The 23,293-nt window shown below is 43.5% G+C and overlaps 1 protein-coding gene across 13 annotated transcripts in view; it reads left to right on the top strand.

The window, feature by feature from the left end:
- WDFY3 (WD repeat and FYVE domain containing 3) overlaps positions 1 to 23,293 on the top strand; it is a 188,546-nt gene that overhangs the window by 13,330 nt on the left and 151,923 nt on the right. For 12 of the 13 annotated variants that reach the window (XM_040555097.1, XM_040555092.1, XM_040555105.1 and 9 more), the window contains exons 2-3: positions 1,741 to 1,850; positions 3,056 to 3,893. The gene's annotated coding sequence lies outside the window, so the exon portion shown is untranslated. Of the gene's footprint in view, positions 1 to 1,740; positions 1,851 to 3,055; positions 3,894 to 5,902; positions 6,002 to 23,293 lie in introns of all 13 variants that reach the window. The other variant, XM_040555093.1, reaches the window with a different exon arrangement.

Genomic DNA, 23,293 nt, shown 5'->3' with positions numbered 1-23,293 from the left:
GTACACGTATGACCTCTAATAAAGAGGAAAATGACCTTCTAATAAAGGAGGAAAATTAAATACCTCTCTACAGTTCATAATGATTAACGGAAACCCTTGCACACAGTTGCTTTGCAAAATGGAAAAATAAATACTTTTTGTCTAATTATACCACTGTAATTACTAGCACCTTCTCAGAGAAAGGAAAGCAGTTAGCCAAGATGAGCTTTGTGAGAGGAGACGAGATACTGAGAAGGTTTACAAAAAAACAGTCTGATATCACTCAGTATGGATTATTACAGCTTGCCATTATTTATTTTGGAATTGTGACAATTGACCAAAACATAAGGACTATAAATAGAAATGCAAGTAATATTAAGTACATGAGAAGAAAAAAGTGATATAATTTGGCACGCAGCAAATCTTTTATCTGGCATACAGCTGTCTTTGCAACTCCCATTGCTCTTTTGGAGTATTTTTTGTGACTTCCCACTAAGGTACCTCTGCTGGTAGAGACTTAGGAACAGCACCATCTTTGTGAGTTTTGTTTCTTACTCAGTGGAGCTGGCTAAGATAGATGGTGTTAATCCTTTACATATGAAAGATGCAAGTATCCTCCTACACATACGTTAGAGAGATTTGTTTGTTTTGTGATGGGTAAGCGCTATATATTGTTCACAGGCTCTATCTTGCATAGTAAGTGAAATTACTGTCGAAACAAGATGATTAAATCTGTGATTTCCCCTTGCTGCAGTCCAGAATGAAGATATACTCAAGCGGGGAAATCGTCTGGCAGTATGCATAGCATATTAGCTTAAAGATTTTCATGGCACACTAATGAAGGAGATTTTTTTTTTTTTAAGGCTTGTAAGGAAACATCCATGTTGTTTCCATGTACTAAGATACTGTCCTTGGAAGTATTGTAGTAGCAACACTGCCAACTTTCAGCTTGGCCTTCCCTCAAGGCAGGGGAATGGGGTTGGTCTGATATTTGATAGAATATAACTAGATATAGGGACACTTCCTTGTGTGTGTATATGATGCATGCCATATATGGGGAGCATCCTCAAAATGCATGCCCTGCAAACAAAACCTTAGTGTTAGATTTTGATCCTCATTTTCCATTCCTATTCTGTAACATTTATCATATGGCATTAGCTAACCCTATTTTTCAAGGAAAGCAGTGACAGTTACTAATTGTATAGAATGTGGGAAAAGGAGGCTGAAGAGAACAGTTGCATAGAGAGAAAAGTGGTTGGGGAAGAGGTTAAAAAGATGTTCCCCAAAAGTGGGGAGAAGAAGGCATTTAGTTAGCAGGGACAAAACATGATATACATGGTATAACCCCCTCACCTCCCCTTTTTTTCCTAGGAACTGAACAATAACAAGTGTCTAAGAGTTTCTGCCACTAGGACTGTTACTGATACACTATGCTTAATTTCTCTCAGTGCTTATTGTTTGTTGGTTAGCTTGAGCCAAGCCCATACAGGCATTGCAAAGAACCAGTGGTTTCTGTTCCAACCCAAACCATTAGCCCAGGCAGGTGTCCTGAGTTGACCTAAATTTTGCTCCTGTCAATACAATGAATTTAGGGATGTCCAAATACACCTTTACCAAGTAAAGGCAGAATTGTATAGGCAAGGAGGTTATTAATTTCTTCTTGCTTACTTTGTTTATCAGTTCGGGGAAGTGGTTTTCATTTTGTTTCTTTGTTTAGGATAATACTTATATCTTCAGTGAGCGCAGGTTTTGTCTCCTTAGGAGCTGAATTACAGCTTGCCTCATCTCGGACATCCATGAGTCTTAAACATAGACCTCCTCTACGTAGACAGAAATGGGATGATTTCCACTGGACAGCAGTGAGTGAAAATGTTAAGTGGAATTGTATTTTTTATGTTACTTGTTAGAAAAGGAAGATGGGGTAAATGGTGTTTACTCAATCAGTCCTCAGGTATAACAGAGTACCCAGTTCCACTTAAGTCATGATAGCAGAGGTAAGAGGCAATTGTCCTGGTTCCTTGTGATTGTTTACCCATAAACCGCAAAGATCTGTGGTGGTTGGCGTGTTATTTCTTGCTGCTTTTAACCCTGGAGCTAGATTCACCAAGCTGCTACTTAATCCCTTCTGTGAGGACTCCAAGATGAGGCCACTAAGATGATCAGAGGGCTGGAGCACCTCTCCTATGAAGAAAGGTTGAGGGAACTGGGCTTATTTAGCTTGGAGAAGGCTCTGGGGAGACCTCATTGCGGCCTTCCAGTACTTGAAGGGAGTGTATGAACAGGAGGGGGAATGCCTGTTTACATGTGTTGATAGTGATAGGACAAGGGGGAATGGTTTTAAACTAAGATGGGGAGATTTAGGTTAGAAATTAGGAGAAAGTTTTTCACTCAGAGGATGGTGAGGCACTGGAACAGGTTGCCCAGAGAGGTTGTGGATGCCCCATCCCTGGAGGCATTCAAGGCCAGGCTGGATGTGGCTCTGGGCAGCCTGCTCTAATGGTTGGCAACCCTGCCCAGAGCAGGGGGGTTGAAACTAGATGATCTTTAAGGTCCTTTTCAACCCAGGCGATTCTATGATTTTGTAAATGAAAAAGTAAACTGCTAGGAGGTGAATGGCTGTTAATATCTGACATCTTGAAAGAAGTGAGGAGTTACTGGAACAAGGCAGAATGCTAAGTGGTCACACATGTGGACATGTCTTTACCTTTCTCCATGAGGTATCTGAGCGGATGCAGGGTCCCAGGTGACACTGTAGTTGGTGTGTCTAGTTAAACTTTAAACGGACAATTTGTCTAGCTGGCACAAAGGAGTCCTTCAGCTCAAGGGATTTAACCAAACTTCTGGCTTAATTAGGAAAAGATTAACTATGTCTATGTTTAAACATCTGAATCATATGGATAAAATATTTCCTCTGTTGCACTGCTCAAATGTACAATCCCTTTTGCGTACCACAGCAGGGACACTCAGTGGACCTTCACTCAGTGGACATACGACCAAAGACTGAGGGAAAGCGCCTCAGCCCCAAATAAAAGTGGACTTCTTTCTGTCTTATGTTTACCTGTTTACTTCTCTTCAGGTGACATGCAGGCTCCTCGCTTGAGGCAGGCGCCTCTCCTCTATACGTCAGGCTGCTGGGCGCCGGTAACGGGCAGAGGAGGGCGGGGGCAGCCCTGAGGAGAGGGGGAAGAAGAAAGGCACAAGGAGCGGCGGGTGTCTGCCAGGAGGAGCAGGATTTTTGTCTGAGGAGGGGGGAGGCACATAACTCTCCGCCTGACTCCACGGGACCCTGAAACTGCTAAAAGTCAAACTAATAGCCCACAAGTACATTGAAAAAAACAACTGCAACCCAGAGAGAGCGCGGGGACAGCGTCAGGGCGGTGCGTTGCCGCCCAGCCGAGGGAAGAGGGGGCGGCGGGCTGCTCCGTGAGGCGTCGCTCCCTCCGCCCGCCATTACCGAACCCCTCTGCTGGGCCGGTCCGGCCGGGGCAAACCCAACCACGGGAGCGGCGGCGGCCGCAGCCAGCCAGGAGGAGGAGGAGGAGCTGAGGGCGGGAGGGAGGAGGCAGCGCTGGCAGCCGTGCGGGGAGGGGGCACTCGGTGCCGTGGAGGAGGAGAAGGACTAAGATGGCCACCAGCCGCCACGGGGAGCGGCCCCGCTCCCTCCGCCCCGCCTCGCTCGGCCCGGCCCGGTCTTGATGGGGCCGCGACGACCCCGGCCCCAGTACGCTGCAGCGGTGCCTCCCGTCGGAGCCCGCCTGGGCCTCAGCGGGGGAGCCGCCCTCTGGGCCCGGCCCGCGGCCCTTCGCGCCGCGCCGTGAGCGAGATCAGCTGCGGAGACAAGAGGAGGGGCCGCCCGCTGCTCCCTCCCCGCCCCGGCGGGCAGGGCTGGGCCTCCCGGAGCCCCCCGCCGCCCGGTGAGTGCCTGCCGCTGCCCGGGCCCCGCCGCTTTGTTGTGCCGCCGCCGGCCCCTCCGGGGGCTCCCCGCCACCTGCCGGCTCATTCGGCCCGGCCGCAGGCCGTGGCGGCCGCCCGCTCCCCGGGGATGCCGGGGCGCAGGTAGCCTCGGCCCCCGATTGTTGCCGCTGCGCGGGCTGTGCCCCCTGCTCCCAGCCCCCGGCCCCTTTTCATTTCATTTTTATTGTCGTGTTCCCTGCCCGCTGGGCTGAGGGAGGCGCGTGGGGGTCTCCGGCGGGGCACCGGCCTGCGGGGCCCTGAAGGGAGCTCGACGGCGGCGCCGGGCCGCTCCGGCGGCCTTTGTTGTGCCGGGGGGCGGCGGGCCTTCCCCCTCGTTTTATTTTAATTTATTTATCTGAAGGCCGTCTCCGACCCCTGCACCGAGGTGCGACAGTCGGAGCCCCCAGCGGCCGGCTGTGGGTACCGGGGGGCTGTGAGGGGCTGAGGGGCCGGCTGTCCTCCTGAGCGTGGCGTTTGTTCACCCCTCAGGGAGATCCGCATAGTTGGTGAGGTTTGCCTGGAGCCCGCTTGGTAACTTTGGGTGCCGAGTCCCCGCATGGTGTTCACCTTGAAAGATTAGGACTGTGGTTTCCTGCTGTGGTTGTGGGTGACAGTGTAGAGAGAGGCAGATGTAGATAAAAAACAGCGCGGAGAGCTAAATGTGTTTCTTTTGACCTGTAGTTTATGAATGGCCCAAATGCAATGTTTCGGTTAATGAGAACGACTCCCAAGGATTCTGCTGGGGACCTGTTTGTTCTGGGCTTTTTTTTACTAAATGAGTTTTGGTTATTTGTCATTGTAAGATTCTGACGAGGTATCTGCATACTAGAAGATTAATTTTTACATGGAAAATGGTAGGTTTCCTCTTAGGAGAAGTCAATTTTGCACATTGCATTAAATAGGAATGATTGGCTAACTTGTAAACTCTGCCATAGCTGCGTCACCACATGCCCGTGCATGTCCCTGTGCCCATTAGAAGTGTGCGACAGACCTCCCTAGTGACAGTTTCCAAAAAGTGGTGGTTGGAGAGAGTTCATCACCTAAGCTGCCCCATAGCAGCTGTACAGCTATGTGAGGTTTCTGCATTCACGGCCTCCTATGAATCTAGGCTGGTTCTGCAGAAAGCCAACATGATGGCATCTGTGGCACTTTTTGGTGATGTGCCAGATAATGCAAGCAGTGGTACCTTGAGGTTGATTATGTGTAGAGACTGTACAGTTTGCGTGAACTGGTGTTTCTGCGGTATTTCTCGCATCCTATGTAATTCTGGTAGACTCGTAGCACTAGAAAATATGAAACGGGTTTATTGCTACCTGAATTGGCCAATTACCATAAGACAAGTAACTCCTTACTTATGTTTTTAGGCTACAGACAGGTATGTTTATAAATGCAAATACTTTGTGGAATTCCTGGCTTTCGTACTAGAAATGTACAGCTGTGTTAATACAGCATTTTGCTTAGTGTTCCTGATAAAGAAGTGCTGGTAATCTAATTATGGGTGCAGATTTGGACCAGGAGCGGGAATCTCTGCACTCCTGTGCTGTGGATCTGTTTAGTTCCATTAGAGCCAGCTCTGCAATACTGGATAATGTTGATAGTAAAATATTTGGGGTAGAAGAATGCCGGAAATACCTAAGGTGCTAGAGCAGACTATCTGTCAGTGAATGGTGTTCCATAGTTTGGTATGTCTTGGCCAGAAGCTGGACCTGTTTGTTTGCTTTTCCCATTTGCCACTTTTAGCTGATAAGCCTGGAGTAAAAGTGTTGTGTGGTTTGGGTTATATGGCTACAGTTACATTGCAGTTCTTAGTAAGCTGGTGACATACTCAACTCAAATTGAAGCAAGGTCAGCATAGTGGTGCTGTGATACTTAGTATCTTCAGCACACATTTAAAAATGTATTACAGCATTTCTGTCTCAAGGTTTAAGTGAGAGTTCATCTTTCTAGGAGACTGTTTACTCTCTTGCAGTTTTGCACATCAAGATCAGCCACTCTAGAGTATTGTGTTGTATCACTACTGTGGAAAGGAAGCACTCTCATCTCTTGCTTTGAGAACACCAATGAGAAGGTACTAATAAAAAAAAATCTTAATATTTTCAACCTGGAAATAACAAATGTAACTTAGGAAGCTGCGTTATGTTGTTTCATCTTGCTGCCTGTATCAGCTGAGAAGGTACCCTAACATCCTTCTGGGTAGGTATGAAAGCCTGGCTGTTTAGCTCTGGGTTACTGGAGCGCAACTGTCAGAAATAGCATATGCAGCAAACTTGTCTTGGGGATGCACGGATGCGTGTTGTTATTGGAAGACTTTAGCAACTTATTTCACATCTGCAAGCCTCCCTTTAACTATTTCCTAGTTTTCTTCAAGGGTAAAAATTCTGAGATGCTTACTGTGCAGAGAACATGATGAGCGTGGGTTAGATGTTCTGCTTACTGTTTGAAATGCTCAGGACTGTCATGAGACTTCAGTAATTTTGGAGATCCAGCTGTGTTTCACCTCCCGGACATTGACATTAAGTGTTTTGTAGGGTTGGGTCATGGGATTTTACTTGAGTTTCTGAAGGTACGCTAAGCAGAGTTTTGCAAAGAAAAGCCAGTAGTGTGTCCCTTGTTGTAAAATTCCTGCAGGGCTAATGTGCAGATGCTGATGAGCAGTTTTTTTTCCTGTTTGTAAGTGATTTGAAGTTCCTATTGCAAAATACTGGAAATATTGGCTCAGCAGTGGCCTCTGACTTACAGGACTTCCTGCTCTAAGGAAGTCTTATATCATTTGTCCAAAATAAACATATTTTTGAGAGGAGGAGGGGGGATTACTGTTTACTGTGAGAAACTGTCTATCTTGTTCTTAATGTACCTCCCAGTGCTCACCTTTCTGACAATTAGAACTGTTGAAGCGTCTTTTTACAATGTTATCATAACAAAATTTGCATTTTGAAATGGTAAATTGAACCTGTTATTGGTCCATAGTACAGCTTCCATGTATGTGTGTGGGGAAGAAAATTAATTTCACCAGTTTGCTCATTTTTTTCTTGTTTTTTTTTTTTTTTTTTATTTTTTTGGGTTGTTGCTAACGGCAGTAGTAAAGCATTTGAAATGTCCGGCTTGTGACAAATACTTACAGTGTTCATTGCTTCGAATTGTTGGCAATGCTGATTTTTTTACAGAAAATACTTGCTTTCAGAAAATATATTCTGAAGGAACTACAACTTTGGTCATAACTAAACCTTTGCATATCACACTCGTGTAGGACTGGCGCATCTCCTTGAAGAGGCTTCATTAACTTTGTACTCTGTTTTGCAGTTTTCATCTTGAAATAAATATTTGCACTCTTGTATCGCTACTGTTGACTTCTTTTTGACATTTTATGTCCTGTTGCTTGGCCATTCACACCTTGTTCAGTAGGATAATACATGACATAATTATAAGGCTCCTATAAATACTTGTCTGTGGGGCAGCTGATTAAAACAATATAGATGGCGCCGTTTCCTGCATTCCTGTTTGACTCTGTGCAAAAGCATCTGGTGCTATATGAAATTCTGCTAGCCACTTGTCTCTCTTTATCTGTAGTCATCGGTGTGGGCTTGAGAGCAGCATCTTGGCTCAGGTGGTAGCGCAGGGATGACCCCACAAACTTTGCAAGACTGAATACGCTTTGGGTGGCCAGGTCTTCCACGCATGTGTCTGGCAAAGACCCTACGTTTTGCTTTGCAGTACGTCAAGCTTTTGCTTGTTGGCTGTGTCCCCTGTTCTCCTGTGGTGTTACAGCTCAGTGTGTACACCACCTTTCTTGACACTTGCAGATAATGGAGTACGTGCAGGCTGTCTGTGGTTGGGTCACCTGTCAGATGAGGGGGACAGTGATTTAAGCGAAGCTATAAGATCTGTAGTGTAGTTCTTGTATATCTTTCTTGATCTGTAATCTAAATTATACTGTATCAGAGCTTTAGAGGTGAAGGATGAATGGCAAATAAAAACTGTTGGGTTGGTACTGTAACATTTTCTGATTAGAAATGTTATTTAAACCTGTTGTGTTTTAGAGTCGTGTAATAAAAAAGAATTTTTTACGAGTGGTGAAGGGGGAATGACCTTCATGTGCACGTGGACTACGATTGGATTATCTGAAGCGTTAAACCACATAACTGTGAGCTGCAGGAGCTGGGCTTTTCTGCTTGGTCTTTGACCTAGCCAAGGGGTACTGGAGGGCTGTTGGACATTGCGTCCCTCCCAGCTCAGTGTGCCTCCTATTCCTGAGGGCTCTGGTTAATCAGAAGCCTCCCTCTAGAAGCTGCTAGAAAAGTGGACTCAATGACGGCAGCTGGTGGGGAGGCTGCACCTTCGCTCAGGTGTTGCTCTCCATCAGGGAAGGGGCTCACACTGATGGGGTTTGTGGCCCACACCATGGCTTGCAGAAGAGGGGGCAAAGCTCAGCTTTGTCCAGTGCCTGCTGAGAAGGAAGAACAGGTCTCGCTCCTTTTTCTATGGAATTTGCTCAATATTGTCTGGGAGATGTGGTTTTGTGTTTGTTGTTTTTCCTCAAGTCTTTTGTGACTGATGGTTTCATACAAGTCTTGTTTTCTGTCACAGACAGCATTGGGGCAAAATTTCCTGATTTCTGTTCTGAGTAGAAGTGGGCAATTTTTATTTATTTATTTATTTATTTAAATTGTGCTGGTGTTCTTGGAGTCTTGATAACAGCAGGGAACCTCTTTTTTAATTTTTTTTTTCCCAACATGTCAAGCAACGTTGAGTGTGGAAGTAGGACTGTCCATATTGAGATTTGGAGGGGAAAAAAGCTTGGCATTTAGGTGAAATTGGATTGCTCCCGTGTGAGCTACACATCATCTTTTAGGTTCTTTTAAGGGAAAATAGCTTTGGTTGTTTTTTTAGTTTTGGCATTTCATCAATGTCCTGTGCAGGATTTCTGCCTGTCTTATGCATGTGACTACAAATGTTCTTGTCATATTGCAGAGTAGGAACAAATTGCAGAACTTGCTGTCGCATGTGTAAAAAGGATCTTTCTGATGTTTTGGAAGCAACAGTGTGCTGTTGTGCTTGGAAAGAGTAAATGCATACAAGAAATGAACGATGAGTTAATTCTGAGTGGTATGAAAGCACATTGCTTTAAATTTGGGGGTAAACATTAAGGAATATAGAAGCAAGGTATGACATGAATGCATCTCAATTACGGCAACGAGACATGCATGTATGGTTCTTGTACTTCTGCAAATATTGTTATTTAAATGCCATGCATCTTATTACAACACAACAAGGAAAAAGCTCTGAGCAGGGTGTCTAACTTAGTGTGTAGACAATAATAAATTTGAAAACAAGTCAAAGAAGTGGATTTTCCAGATATTCTTATTTCATCTCTTTCTCACTTGCTCTAGAGAAACTACATATGACGCTAGAAGTATCTAAGAGTCCAACTCTTTCAGATTGGATGAGCATATAGCAGTTGTATGCCTAACTTAAGGTTCTTATTTCAATTGTTCTACTAACACTAATTTAGAGAAGTCAGACCCTTTAGAGCTTTCTTCTGCCTAATTTTTTCCCAGCAACTTACTAGAATAATTCCATAGCTGGTGGAAGAAGTTGTTCCCTTTCTTGAATCATCCATTTCCTCTCCAATGGACATAGCAGCTTTTGTTTTGCATCTGTCTGAAGCTTTGTGGTGAAAGGTTTCAGAGCAGGGGGAGAATTACCAATATCAGTGCTTAATTCAAAGCTGCTGTGACAAATTAGCCAATGTATAAAGGCAAAACCTTCAGCACTGATCATTTTGTAGTAAAGTCTCAGGTACATGTCTAGCAGTGGAATAGATTCCTGCATCGTTCTCTGATGTTTTTTAGGGTTCTTTGCTTTTGGGAAAGTGACTGGAGTAAGAACGTGGATCAGGAGCTCTTGAGCAAAATGTTTTTCTGGCTTCATCTTGCACTGCAGGCAGTGGTATCACAATACATTAAGTATTAGAGGGTACAACTTATTTTTTATCCCTGGGTAGTTCTACCTGGATTGTCTTGCTGTTATATCTCTTCCAATATCGCTTTGCCAGAAGGACTGTGGGTGCAAATGAATCATGCTTTATGTTCTTAAATTTCCAGATGTATTATTTTTCCAGTGAAGTCGTTACAAATCTTGTTATAATTCAAAGCAGGTTAAATTGGTTTGTGTAAAGCAGTAGCTGGCGGTGTGTTTCTGCAGAAGGTGGGCTGAATTTGAACGCCACTGTGAGAAATAGATGTTGCTTGCTGCCCTCAGCTCTTTCCAAGAACCAAAATGTAAGCTAACAGATGAGCTGTATTAGAAGGGAGGGAGTTGGTACAGCAGGAGTTTTCTAAAGTTTGTGCTTGGTTACTTGGCACTGTAAGTGTATCCCTTACTTAAGTAAGCTGACATTGTGGAAAGAGGAAGAGAATTTGCCGGGCTAAGAGAATGCTCAGGGTGTCCAGAAATGACATGGTATTAAAAAAAGAAAAAAAAAAAAGTAAAAAACAAACAAACAACAACAACAAAAAAGAACACATACCTAGAGACTGCACGTGCTTTTCAATCAAAAAGAAGACAAAATATTGACTTGTCTTGGTAGGAGAAATTTATAAGAAGAGATTTCGAGTGCTTGGATGATGGAAAATGCCAGAAGGGAGAAGGACTGTTTAGAATACCTGAAGGGGGTACAGCTAAGATAAATCAGGTAGAAGTGTGCTTGGCAGAATCCGTCTCTGTTCCTGAGATTTTTTTAGACTGGTTTGCAGTACTGCTGTTTGAGTTGTTCATAGTAGGTGTTCTGTACTGCGCTGGTGGAAGCTCTTTTTGCTTTTGGCTTTATTCGGAGAGTCTTTCAGTGGCCATGCTGGTTTACACCGCTCCTGCGCCCTGAGTGCAGAAAACTGGAGAGGGCGATTGTTACTGTATCATGCTCAGAAGTTATCCTTATTTTTTGCAGAAACGAAACAAAGCGGATGTCTGAGGATAGCCAGGAGAGTAATGGGAATAAGGAGCTGGGAATTTTCAGTTCCCTCAGGCTGCATACTGTAAGCCCGGTTATCTGTTCAAGTTGTCTTACTGTTGAACCAGGGCCTCACTGTTCTGACAGTGGAATAATCTTATAAGACCTTTCTTCTTCCCCTGTTTGTTTTAGTGCCAAAACCTGTTGAAACTTGATGGAATGGGAGAGGGTGGGCTTTAGTGTTCTGACTTGGGAACAGGAAAAAAGACAGCTTTCACTGCAAGCTGATAATAATAGAACAGCTGCTCTCTACTGTTTCTGCACCAAGACTCACCTCCGTACCATTCAGAGTGCCACTTGTGGTCTTAGGCCTCCTCTCTGCAACTGTGTTCTTGCCAGGAGTTGTTTATTTCTAATGGCATTTTATGGAGGTCCTCAGGTCTTCATTAGAGAGCCAGGGATGAGATCAAGGCCCTGCTTTGTATTTGCATGAGTGCACGCAGTATAGAATGTACCGCATGGTAGAATGATAAACAAAGCACATGGAGTGCATTTCTTAATGTAAAAGTTTAGCCTTTTGATGTCCTCTGGTTTGCTAACCTAAGAGTTGGTACGTCATGGTGCAGACCCTAAGTTGTGAGATTTGCTTAAGCAGTGGCTTATAAAGCATCGCAAACATGGAATAAGTTACTTTCCTTTTTGTCTTTTGAGCCTTGAGCATGCAGTTTGCAAGTTTTCCCCGCAACCCTGAGGGCTAAAACAGATTTGGTATATTCTCATGGCAAAATGCTAGGAGTTGGGCTGTGGCACTTATGAGATTTAGAAGGATATGGTCAGAGCTGGCAATGGTCTTGTTACCACTGGTTTCCCATCTGAGAAAGTAATGGAGAAGTGAAATTCATTTTATTGGGGAGTTTCTTTGGGTTTGCAGAAGAAAGTGTGCATCTTTGAACAGACAAAAGTAAACAGTCTTTATAAACAGTGACATGGAATAGGCATATAAATAGTTTAGGTAATGTATCACAGTTTAAATGCTTGTACTTGAGTCAGTAGTTCTGCAGTGAGCTACCACAGAAACGTAAAAACCAAGTGGATGTGATCTAAGAGGATGCTAATTTGCTTGTTAATTAGCTTTGCAAAAGTTTCTTTTCACAGCTCTGAGTGGTGGAGGATAAGGTAGTGAAGAATGTTTAATTTAGTATTTCAACGGGTCATGAGATAACCAGGGAGTCTCTTTCCTAGCTTTTCAGTGTTACAGAGTTGAAAAGTAGAGCGGCAAGGCTTGTTACTCTGACCATAGTAACTTTTGGAGACAGAAATATTTTGCTTTCAGTTTCTTACCAGGAACGTAACCATGTTTCTAGCGGTGTTGGATCAGGGTTAAAAAAGAAAACTATTTCCTTGCTGTCTGTTAGAAATCCTTTGCAATTTCACTGGGGATACCTCCACACTTAAGGAGAAAGAAGTCTGGATATGCTTGTGTTAGAACTGGATTTCCTTGTTCTTTTGCCTAGGCTCTTGGTGTGAATTGGCAGAGCCTAGTGGTCAGTTAAACCACCGACAGCTATAACCCAATTTTATTTCGGTGAAACACGTGTATATGTATGTGCATCAAATGCACACAATGATCTGATTTTTTTTTTTTTTTAATGAAAGCAGAGGAGGTGTATGTATTTACAAATCACATCCTTGGAAGAACACTTTCAATCAAACTGTGTGTGTCTTTAAATTGTTTTTCTTTTTAAAATGAGATCTGGACAGCATTTCATCACAATAGTTGATGTTTCTCTTGTAGCTCGGATTCGGCATACAACATACCAAGATGAGGCCTTAGCTTCCTGTGGCACAGGCAGAACCAATTTGAAAGATGAAGGCTGTCCTCGTCTTTCCCGCCCATGCTCTCTTACATCATTGCCTAGAAAAGTGGAGGAATGAGGCTGAACTTGCAGCCTGTGGGTTTCTATAAGGACAAACATTTCAAATGAAAAAGATAAAAGCCAGTAACAGTACAACACACAAGAATGAGCTTATCTCAATTGTTTAAAAAAAAAAAAAGTGGTAGTATCTTTAGTAGCTGTTCATGTTGAGAGGATTTCAGATCAGGTCTGTCCCCTTGCTTTATGCTGAGGGTTGTGGTGAAGTGGAGACCTGTTTGTGGTCTGCCTTTTGTAGCAGTCTGCTCTGAATGCTGCCTTTGAGTAGGAAGGAGGGGAAATTCCCATGCCTCAAACAGTTCAGGGTCCCTATTGATGGACGTGTTTTTTTGCTTTGGGTTCATTTTCCAGTAGCTCCATGTTAGGTTACCACAGAAGTTAACCTGCCTGTGAAACTATTATGATAAAGGACCCGATGTTGTGTCCAAAACCAGAAAGTATCCCTTGTTCTCTAGTTCTCTGTAGTCTATGAGAGAAGCGATGTTGCTTTTAGGAGCTTTATTGAAATAGTGTCTGCACAGCTGTTTCTGTGCATAGTAGTACTAAGTGGCATCAGATTCTGCTCCAGTTTGACACTGTTTCTTTGTGTGTGTGAAGAGAGAGAGGGATGTAGGCAGTTTTTGTATTGTTATTTCTCTTTCACAGGTGGCCTTTATAAAGTTGTCCTTAAAAGTGTGTTTAAAGAGGTACAGTGAACTTCTTGCTGCCTCCAAAAATGCACTTAGAGATAATATTTTGTCTTGGGCATTGTCCAAAATGCATGACAAACCACTATTTTTTTTGAGTCCTATTTTCTCTTTTAATCTAAAATTTATTTTGCTCCGTTGTTCTGAGAGGATCTCTGCAGTATCTCTGGGTATCAGGAATGTGGTGAAGGGTTTATTCTGGCATCAGCAATGGGGCAAGATTTTCCCTCAACAGACTAAGCGCTGCTGTGTTTGAATGCTGATCTTTATTATGTGCTTGGAGGAAGGGCTTGACTTCATCGCATTTTACCTGTGGCAGCTTCCACGCACTAGACAAATTTTGACTGGGAGACATAGTCCTGCTTGGAGCAGGCTGTTTGCTGGGGTATTGTAGCTGAGCTTTTAGGGACTGCCGGCCCCACTCTTTAGAGCTAGTGAGAAGTGACGGTGGTGGTGGGTGTGAGGGAAACTTTTTCTTTGTTTTAAGTAGCAGATGAAGATGGGGATCTTTCAGGTGGACTGCAAAGGTCTTTGGCAGTTAGGTGTGTGTGGGGGGGTCACTTGTTTTTTCATACTTTTTTTTAAAATGATAGTAAAGGTAGCAAGACACTTTGTTGTTTGATGGGTTTTGGAATACCGGATGTTGTACTGTAACTGTATGTCATCGTGGGACCTATGACTGATCTATGGTTAGCCTTGTGCTGCGGCTGCTCTTCAGAAAGCTCTGTCTTGACGGTGAGAGCGAGCAAGTAGCTGTGTGGTGTCTGTGACATCCCAGCCCTGGCTAAGGTAAGCCTCACTGTAAGCTAGCACAGCATATGAAGGGCTCTTACCTCTGAGGGGGAAGGAGGTTGCCTTTGTGAATTTAAGCAAATAAACTATAAACTATGTGTCCTTTGACCCTTTTACTTTGCTCAGGGTTTACGCTCATAGGGATGAGCATGTAGTTAATCAGTAAGGGGGCGGAGGCTCAATCAGGAACTCTTGGACTTGACTGAAAGTTGAATATTAACTTCAAAAATAGGAATAGGAACATGGGTCAGAATTCATACTTGCTTGTTGAAGCATTCAATTGCATTTGGCAAAATCAGTCTCTGAATAACCCAGGTTTCTAGAAGAGCTCTATTGCTCAGGATTTATGGGTGATCTTGGTAGCTCGGAAGATAAAAAAGCACAGTTGGTACACAGCAGCATTTCCGTGTTCATATATGAAAACTATTCTCCAGCACTTTCTGTAGACAAATAGCTTTTTTTCCTGGTCTACATGAATAGAAAATGGAGGCCTGAGAAAGACCTTTATTCTTTGTCTGTTAATTTCCCACTAATACAAGTATTGCTACCATTTACATATACTGGGCAAGAGGGGTTTGTGTACAGATACACTGAAAAATTTTGTAAAACTGTCCTTTTTGTTCTTTCTCTTGTGTTAATGACTATTGACATGGCCACGACCAGTTTGCTAGTTAACAAGTAAAATCTAGCAATCAAAAGTAAAAAATGGTAGAAAAAATCCTTTCTCATGATGCCCCCCACCCCCCCTTTCCATTTCTTTGCTTATTTACGATTAAGTATTTTTGTAGGAACTGAACAAAAATGCAGAGTGGCAAGCAAATGCTAAGGCTGTAGGATTCTCTTTTCATGTCTGTCAGTTGATTGTAACTCTGAGCACTTGGTTAAAAATGCAGTTTACTGTTTCCCTCCAACTCTCTCTTCAAGTACTGTCAGAATAAAGCTTAGACAGACTGAACAGTGTCAATAGAGAAGAACGGCATTGCTTTAGTGCTCAGAAACATACTTTTCCAGGCTTTGCACGTCAAGGAAATAATACAGTATGGTATGCTGTTAGTCTGACAGTGGCCACTAGCAGGTGGTTCACAGGATCGAGGAAGGACAGCTTTTGTGGCTGATAAATGAAATTGTTTGTCCGCAGGGGAAGCTGCTGCCTAAGCAACCTGTCTCCTCAACACGTGAGGATTTATAGTTGTTTTTAAAGCTGTTGATTGGAGGTATGGCAGCATTCATTGTGTCCAGTAAAAGAGTAATGCTTTTCCCTAATGATAGCAAACGCTGCAAAAGCGGTAGTGAGTTTCATTACACATGTTTATTCTGATTTATCCTTCCTGCTTTCCATTTTCAGTGTCTCCCTCTTCTATTTATGAACTGGCAATCTATGGCAGGATACATCTGTACGTGATTTTGTGTGTTGTGTTAATGCCACTTCAGTCTGTCTCTTACAGAGACATCCTGGTTGTCTCTTCTTCCCTTGTTTTTTTTTTTTTTTATTTCTATGCTCAAGTATTCTGATGTCAGTAAGATTCTCATTCTTCTCTATACTGTTTGTAATGAATCTTCCTGAGATAGGATTCCCAAAATGTAACAGTATTTTAAACAGGGCTGGGAAGAAGAAGATGGCTAAATTTCAGGGTTGGCGGCTGGCTCATGCTAAAAATAGAATGCTGTCTCAAAATATATCCCACTTAATAGCTTATTCTTATTTTCTGCTGTTTGTTGTGCAAGGCCTCAATCTACATCTGGAAGTCTTAGGTCTGCTTCTTGAAGAATAATTAGCTCAGCGTAAGTTACATGTTTTTCAATAAAATGACTTGGAAAAGGGAGATGGGAAGGGACCAAGAACATGTTAAGTTCCAGAGAAGGAGGAAAAATGTGTAGTGGAGCAGTATCATTGAAATGTATGACATCTTTTCATTCTGTGTATTGTCATTTCCTAGATGAAAACAACTGGCTTTTATGAAGGATCTGGCACTTCAGTGGTTTTGGGATCATTGTAATAGTTTTCATAGCAAGAAATCTTTCCACATAAACAGTAAGACATCACTGCATTGCTTCCAACGTCTTTCAGTGGAATCCAAGTGTCTTTTTTAGGATGTAGCGCGCTTAGTTACTCTGTGCTAGGGAGAAGCCTTGCGTGGCGAGTGGTATGTTCTCTGGCTGATCATCACTCTCCTAAGGATCTTATTCCCAGACTGACAGTGAGTTTGCTTACCTTCCGCGGCTTGTAATAGCACTCTCCGACACGTTTGAGAGCCCTGTGCTATATGGGTATGGTCTGCACACAGAGAAGCTACCCCAGCCTCTTTTGAACTTTGTTTTGGCCTTCAATAATAAACCTTCCTTTCAACGATTTAAAAAAAAAATCTTAAAAATTAATTAAAAAAAAAATCAAAAAGCAACACCCCCCACACCTACACACATTTAAGTGATAGGTAGTCGTTATTTGTGTTTTATGTGCCCTCTTCAGCTTGGCATCCTGTAAAAGGCGTGACCTTCAGGTGTCTGAGAAGTCTGCCAGCGCTGTGGTGCTCAGGGTAACATTTCTTGCCTGCTCTGAGTCCCCCTCAGGCGCCCCTTGGGGACACCTCCTGCCGTATCCAAGGCCATGTCACCCGCCTTGGTTGTCCTGTTGTAGTTAGCATTTGATGCCGGCTGACCCCTTCTTTCCGCTCTGGTTCCTCACCCTCAGCCGTGAACTTGGCTGTGCTAAAATGGAGGATACTAGAAGGTGCCTTGTTAACCAAGAAACCCCAATAACTTTATCAGTTTGCAGCCAGTTACCACTTGTTTTTCCTGTGTATTCATCCAGGTAACTCAGTGTACTGCATGAGTCTTCTCCTAGTTTATTGTTTGCTCCTCATATTGTCTTCTCCTAGTTTATTGTTTGCATTAGCTTATTGACCTGATGTGCCTTTCATGTGATTGAAGGGAAGCTGCTGAGCTGAAGATGGCAGTTTAATGATGCCGAGCAGGGCATACCAGCTTGAGTAGTCAATGAGCACACCCATGGTAGGAGACCAAGTTTGTCTCAAGCCAAAAAATTTAATGATGTGGATGAGATAGCAAATAAAAATGTCTTCAAGAAAGAAGTCTGTAAAATCTAAGTTAAAACAGCTTGTCTAAGCAATAATATTGTAGTCACCTACAACTTTGTCTCAAAAAGGTTGACGTTTCCTAAGTTGCTACATGGCAGGCAAGGACTCCAGGTATTTGTTAGTGTTTGGAAATTTAAGCACAACAGACAGTTGTGGAATATGAGGTCCCCTTAGTACTGAAACAAAGCGTTTCTCTTCCACTCTGCTCATTGTGTTGTCGCCAAGGCAGGGAGCTGGCAGTGGGAGAAGAGCGGTGCCATTTGTGCAGGAGCAGCTCTTGGAAGGCTGTTTACAGAGACTGTGCCAGTGCCCTGATAGCCAAAGAAAACGGTGTTGTGATTTCGTGCAATATTCCTTTTTTTTTTTTTTTTTTTCTCACCCCATTTCACTCTAGAAAATAGTAGTAGTTGGCCCCATTTGGACTTGCACAGAGCTTTTGCCTCCTGCTATTTCATCAGAGGAAAATGCTTTGGAATTGGGGAAGGGGATGTTTGTTGTACACCTCTGATGTTCCTCAGCCTGAGTTATTTCTCCTGCTCTTGTTTCCTCTGTTCATCTCACTGGTCAGTGATGTCCTGCCCCTTGTTCCCTTCTTCCCAGTCCTTCTTGGGCACATATTGCTGGATTGTAGAGTAACTGTTCTCTCTGATAGAGGAGAAGGTGCTGTCTGAACACGCACTCTACTACATCGACGTTATTTTAAGCTGTTCAGCTGCTTCCCAGTGGTGTGCCAGCATGTCTGGACAGGCAGGGCAAAAGGGACTGTGTCAGCTTGCCAAGAGGAAGAGAACTCAGCCTCTACCTCACAGTTAATGTTTTTCTTGTGGCATGTGCCCCTCAAGTCTGCCATGTGTGGTACTGTTGGTCCTGGGAGTGCTTGAAATAAAACAAAAGCATTTTTTTACTTCCATTTTTTGTTTTGTTCAGATATTCTGCTCTTTCAAAAAGCTTAGCTCACAATAGGGGAATCAAGCAAGGGAGAGAGTGTGTTTGTGTGCTTCTGTCTTGGTTTGTCAGGGAGTTCATTTGCCTTTCCTGCTGTTTTGTTTTTTTTTTTTTTTTTGGTCTGTTTTTGGCATAATCTCAATTGTATGGCCTTCCTGATCTGCCCTTAAAAGAAATATTTTTTTCAAAACTTCTGTGGACTTTCTAGATGTCTGTTGGTGATACAGTATATTGGGCTTCAGTTTTAAAGCAAATGGACTAGATTAATGCCAAAATATTGGTTGGAACAAGATTGCTGTGGAGATATTTCTTTGGTCTCCTCCTGGAAATGCTTCAGAGGAGGGGAGAAACCACTGACAACAGCATGGGGGTGATGGGCTGAGCCCCTGCTCAATGCTCTTTACCACTCCCAACCCCACCTTTTTAATATGGACATTTTGTTAATTATCACTAGACAGCAAAGCGAAAATACAGTGAGCATTAGGTTCTTTTTGTTCTGAATTGTTTCCGATGATTTGTGTTTATCCAACTGTGGGATAGCATTGACGTTACAAATAATACATTTTTTCTAAAACTGAACTCTTTAGCCCTTAGATTTATTTCAGAGTATATGCATGGAAAAGTAAATTGTCATCAGTATAATAGTTACAGATGAAAAGAATTTGGATCGACTCCCTTTTGCCCATAGGTTGGATGATCAGTAAGTTCAAGAAGTTCACTTTTATACTAGGTAGATAAGTCCTGATTTTGTTTCTTTGGGTTACTTGCTTAAATCATTGTAATGGGGATGATGTAAGAATGAAAGACATGGAGGCCCTGGAGCATGCCCAGAGAAAGGCAACAAAACTGGTGAGGGGTCTGGAGCACAAGTCTTATGAGGAGCGGCTGAGGGAGCTGGGGTATAGTCTGGAGAAGAGGAGGCTCAGGCGAGACCTCATTGCACTCTACAACTTCCTGAAGGGAGGTTGTGATGAGGAGGGGGTCAGCCTCTTCTCTCAGATAACTAATGATAGGACTTGAGGAAATGGCCACAAGTTGCGCCTGGGGAGATTTAGATTAGATATCAGGAAAAACTTTTTCTCTCAAAGAGCGGTCAGGCGCTGGAACAGCCTGCCCAGGGAGCTGGTGGTGTCATCGCCCCTCGTAGTGTTCAAGAAGCACCTGGACAAGGTGCTACGAGATATGATTTAGTAGCTTAGTGGGTAGTATTGGTGACAGGAGGACGGTTGGACTAGATGATCCTGTCAGTCCTTTCCAACCTTGTGTTTCTATGATTCTGTGAAAGTTTTATGTTTGTTTATTTTGTTGGGCAGGGGAGTAATGGTTGAGCCTTGACAAGTTTTGGAAATAATACATTCATGTTTGTGGTGTTCTTAGGCCAAAACAGAGTAAGCTTTGGGATTTCCTAGAATATGCTACTGAGAAAGCTGGCAAAAGCCTTTCAGTGGTTTAAAGGGGAAAAAAACATTTTTTCATCTCTCCTTCATTGCTTTATGCTAGTGCCACTATTTTTGGGGACCTCTTTCTGTGCTAAACTTTAGGGTTACAAAGCAAGAATAATTGGAATTGAACATGTGTGTTTGAGCTTCTAGTGATTTAAGTAGATGAGTTTTCTGGACCTGTGCATCCTCAAACTTGTAGTCTGTCTTCTCCTTCATGTCTTCCAGATGTTTCTCCTTTTATTCTTCTGGATACATAACTTGCCATCTCAATTTTATCTTCCTTCTATGTAATTGATAATGGCTGTGCTTACAATTACTCTGCATTTTTTTCTCTCCTCTCTGGTTTGCTCCTTTCTCTCTATCCCCTTCACAGAAGGAGATTTTTAATTGACTTGGGAACCTTTTTAGGACACAGAACAGGTCTTGACTATATTTGTAAAGTCTAAAGACAAATTAACCTTATATTTAAAAAGCAGTAACACCAGTGGCTTAGGAGGGGCTTTGTGGTGAGTTTAAGTTAGTTTTCTGCCCATTATTCGTTTAAAAATGGTAGTTGAAGAGTTGTGGGATTTAATATCTGATAGTGGGTTACTGAGTTTAAAGAAACAGCTCATAAACTAAACCAGACAGGGCATGCATCATCTCATCTAGCCTAGAGTACCTAGTTGTCCAAAATCAAGACAGATGTTGAGGATGGCCCTATAGTGCTGGGAAGAAGTAATGGCATTCTGCACGTACTCAAAACCAGCATCTAAGGGAATGGCAATCAAGATCGTAGTTGCATAGGGCTGTTGAGTTGGAAATTATCAACTACAGAACAACCCTTGACACCTAAAAAGTGAGTCATTTAAGTTAATGGTCTTTCAGATGTGTACTCTTATTAGTAAGCTGTGTATTTTCATATAAACTATTTTCCTGTGGGTTAGGAAGTGGGTAATGCAACAATACTGAAAGCTTAGCTGTGAGATTTTCGACTGACTTGTTTTTTCATGTTCAGGTATCTGTCTCGTAAGTGAATTTATGAAGCGTGTCAGCTTTTGAGCATTGGAGTCCTAGAGCACTACTGCTCCGGGTGCTCCCACCCCCCCCCCCCCCAAAAAAAAAAAAAAAAAAGAAAGAAAGGAAGAGGAGCAAGAGAAGACAGAGCTTATCAGATCTTCCTGTTTTTGTCCACATTTTATCATGCTTCAGATGGCACTAGCTGTTCCAGTGGCACTAGTGTTAGTGCACAGAACTGTTTTAAGAGTGGGCTGGAGCTGCTTTGCTCTTCACATGTGTGGAACGGCTGCCCTGGCTGCTGCCTAAGTCCTGGAAGTGGGAAGTGTCCGAGGTGTTTGCCAGGAGGGGAGCGAGGGGACTGCAGATCCTGTTGGTGCAAGGGGCACTGGGTGAAGAACAGGTCTTTAACCAAAATTCCAAGTTGTTCTGGAAGCATTAGGGAAGATAAGCGGCTTATTTAATTCACAGCCAAGATATTATAGGTAAAGCTATGCTGCTTTGTAGTGTATTCATGATAAGGGGCTTTAAGGATTGCTTTGTTGCCAGCTGCAGCAATCCACTATATGAAGAAAAAGCCAAGTTCTAAGTGAGCTACTCCCTGCTATGGTGCTGGTTGCTGCTGAAATGTCTCCAAGGCATGGTCGCTGCCTCTGAAACTGTAGCTGGTCAGGATAGTCTGCACCAGGTGTAGCAGCAACAACCAGAGAGTTGCGTGGCAGAGAGGTGGCTTGCTTTTTGCTGCTGTGTCCGTTACATGAAGTTAGGAGACGCTTTGGGAGGGAAGAGAACTTGCAGACTACTAGTTACCTTGTAATGGAATTATTTTGGTAGACACACTCAGCTTTGATGTGCAGGCTGTTGGGTTAGAGAAGGAGCTGCTGAGCTACCTCCTGTAAGCACCAGTCCCCATCTTCTCCAGCTCCTATTCCGGGCTGCTGCACAAGGTCAGGTGCCATGCACGAGCGCCTTGCAGAGCACTCCCAGGAATGGGACCGAGCCCTTTCTGTACTGTGAGCAGTGCAGTGAGCCATCGGGAGAGTGGGGTTGGAGGGAAGTGAGGGAGAGCCTTTCCCTGAGGATTCGCTGAAGCAAAATAAGGACAGTCCAGCCAAACAGACCATCATAGTACACCACTGACTCACCTCGAGCAAACAAGTTTAAGTTGATTTGTGTTCTGGAAGTGCAGAGAGGAAGATTTACAGGCATGGCTTGTAGTCGACAGCCATATGTTTAGAGAGGCCTTAGCTTAACTTCCATTTCTCCTTACTTGGTGATGAAGTGAAAGTGGAGTGAATGTGGAGATGGTTTGGCTGGAAGCGGGGTGTTCTCTGTAGTCAGCATAGTCTCTGGGCAGTTGGCATGCTGGCAGTCCTTCTTCCTTTTACGTGTCATCCTGTGTCTCCCAAAGAGCCTGTCCGTGTCTGCTCTTTTGAGACGAGCTTGAATAGCATCTCTACCACTTTCCTGATGCCTGTGATTCTTGCTGGTAGTCATCCTTGCTGAACAGAGGCTGTTGCCTGGGGTTTTAGCGATGAGCAGACTAGCAAATGATTGTGCTCTCTTTGCACAGTCAGAGAATTCTGCAATATTAGGGCACAAACTAGAAGATAACAACAGGACATGAAATGGCTGAGAAAACCTCCTCAGCATCTTTGTCGTGGGTTTTTACTTTTTCTGAAGTGCCGTGGGGTCTCTGAGTTATATCTGGATGGCTCTCAGGGTTTGGCAGCAATGACACCTATTCTCATATCCAAAGAAGTTCAAGAATATCGCTGCATCATGTCTTTGCTGACTCTGCAATGCAGCAGTGTTGGGCTGTGAGCCCAAATCACAGTGGTAAGATGTAAACCTTCTGACCCAGAAGTAGGAAGAACCAAATGGACAAGACTGAGAGGAGAGGATAGATGATCATAGAGAAATGCAGATTTTGGAAGGGGAGATAAAACTTGTATTCTTTTGGTCCCAGACCTTAACAAGAGACCAGTAATTAGGCCAGAATTATCTTCATTGATTTAGTGCTGGCAAGCTAAAAGTCTACTGCCTTTTAGTCAGCATGCAGCATATTCAGGGTCTTTCACACTTGAGGCGAACCTCTCTTTCATTCTGTGTGTAGTGCCACAGTGTACAGGTCTGTACAACACACAATCAGTCAGGAAAACCTCTGCTCTGGTCATTTTTTGGCGGTGTGCTTCCTCTTAAGCTGTTTCATCTCTGTTATGAACATTTTGCCACTTGTGCTATAAGTATCTGCACAATATCCACCTATGGAACAACAGGTGTGTTAACGTTTGGGATTTTTCAGAAGCTTGATTCCAGTGCAAATGTCACAATAGGCACAGAATTCACAGAGTTCTGTGGTGACAGGGCAGGTCTTGTTCCATGCAGCCTAGCCTTGCGTACAGCTTTCTGCAGCATGAACGTGTCTTGCAAGAGTAGGGCTAGAAAAGCCAGTGGTAAATTCTTGTGGCTTGGCAGTGGCATTAGGACATGTTTTTAGGGAAAAGGAGGTATTTTTAGTAAG

The sequence above is a fragment of the Cygnus olor genome, chromosome 4 (assembly GCF_009769625.2).
Source record: "Cygnus olor isolate bCygOlo1 chromosome 4, bCygOlo1.pri.v2, whole genome shotgun sequence".
Classification (NCBI taxonomy): domain Eukaryota; kingdom Metazoa; phylum Chordata; class Aves; order Anseriformes; family Anatidae; genus Cygnus; species Cygnus olor.
Note: the sequence above shows the minus strand (reverse complement) of the source record. Positions and strands in the feature narration are given on the sequence as shown.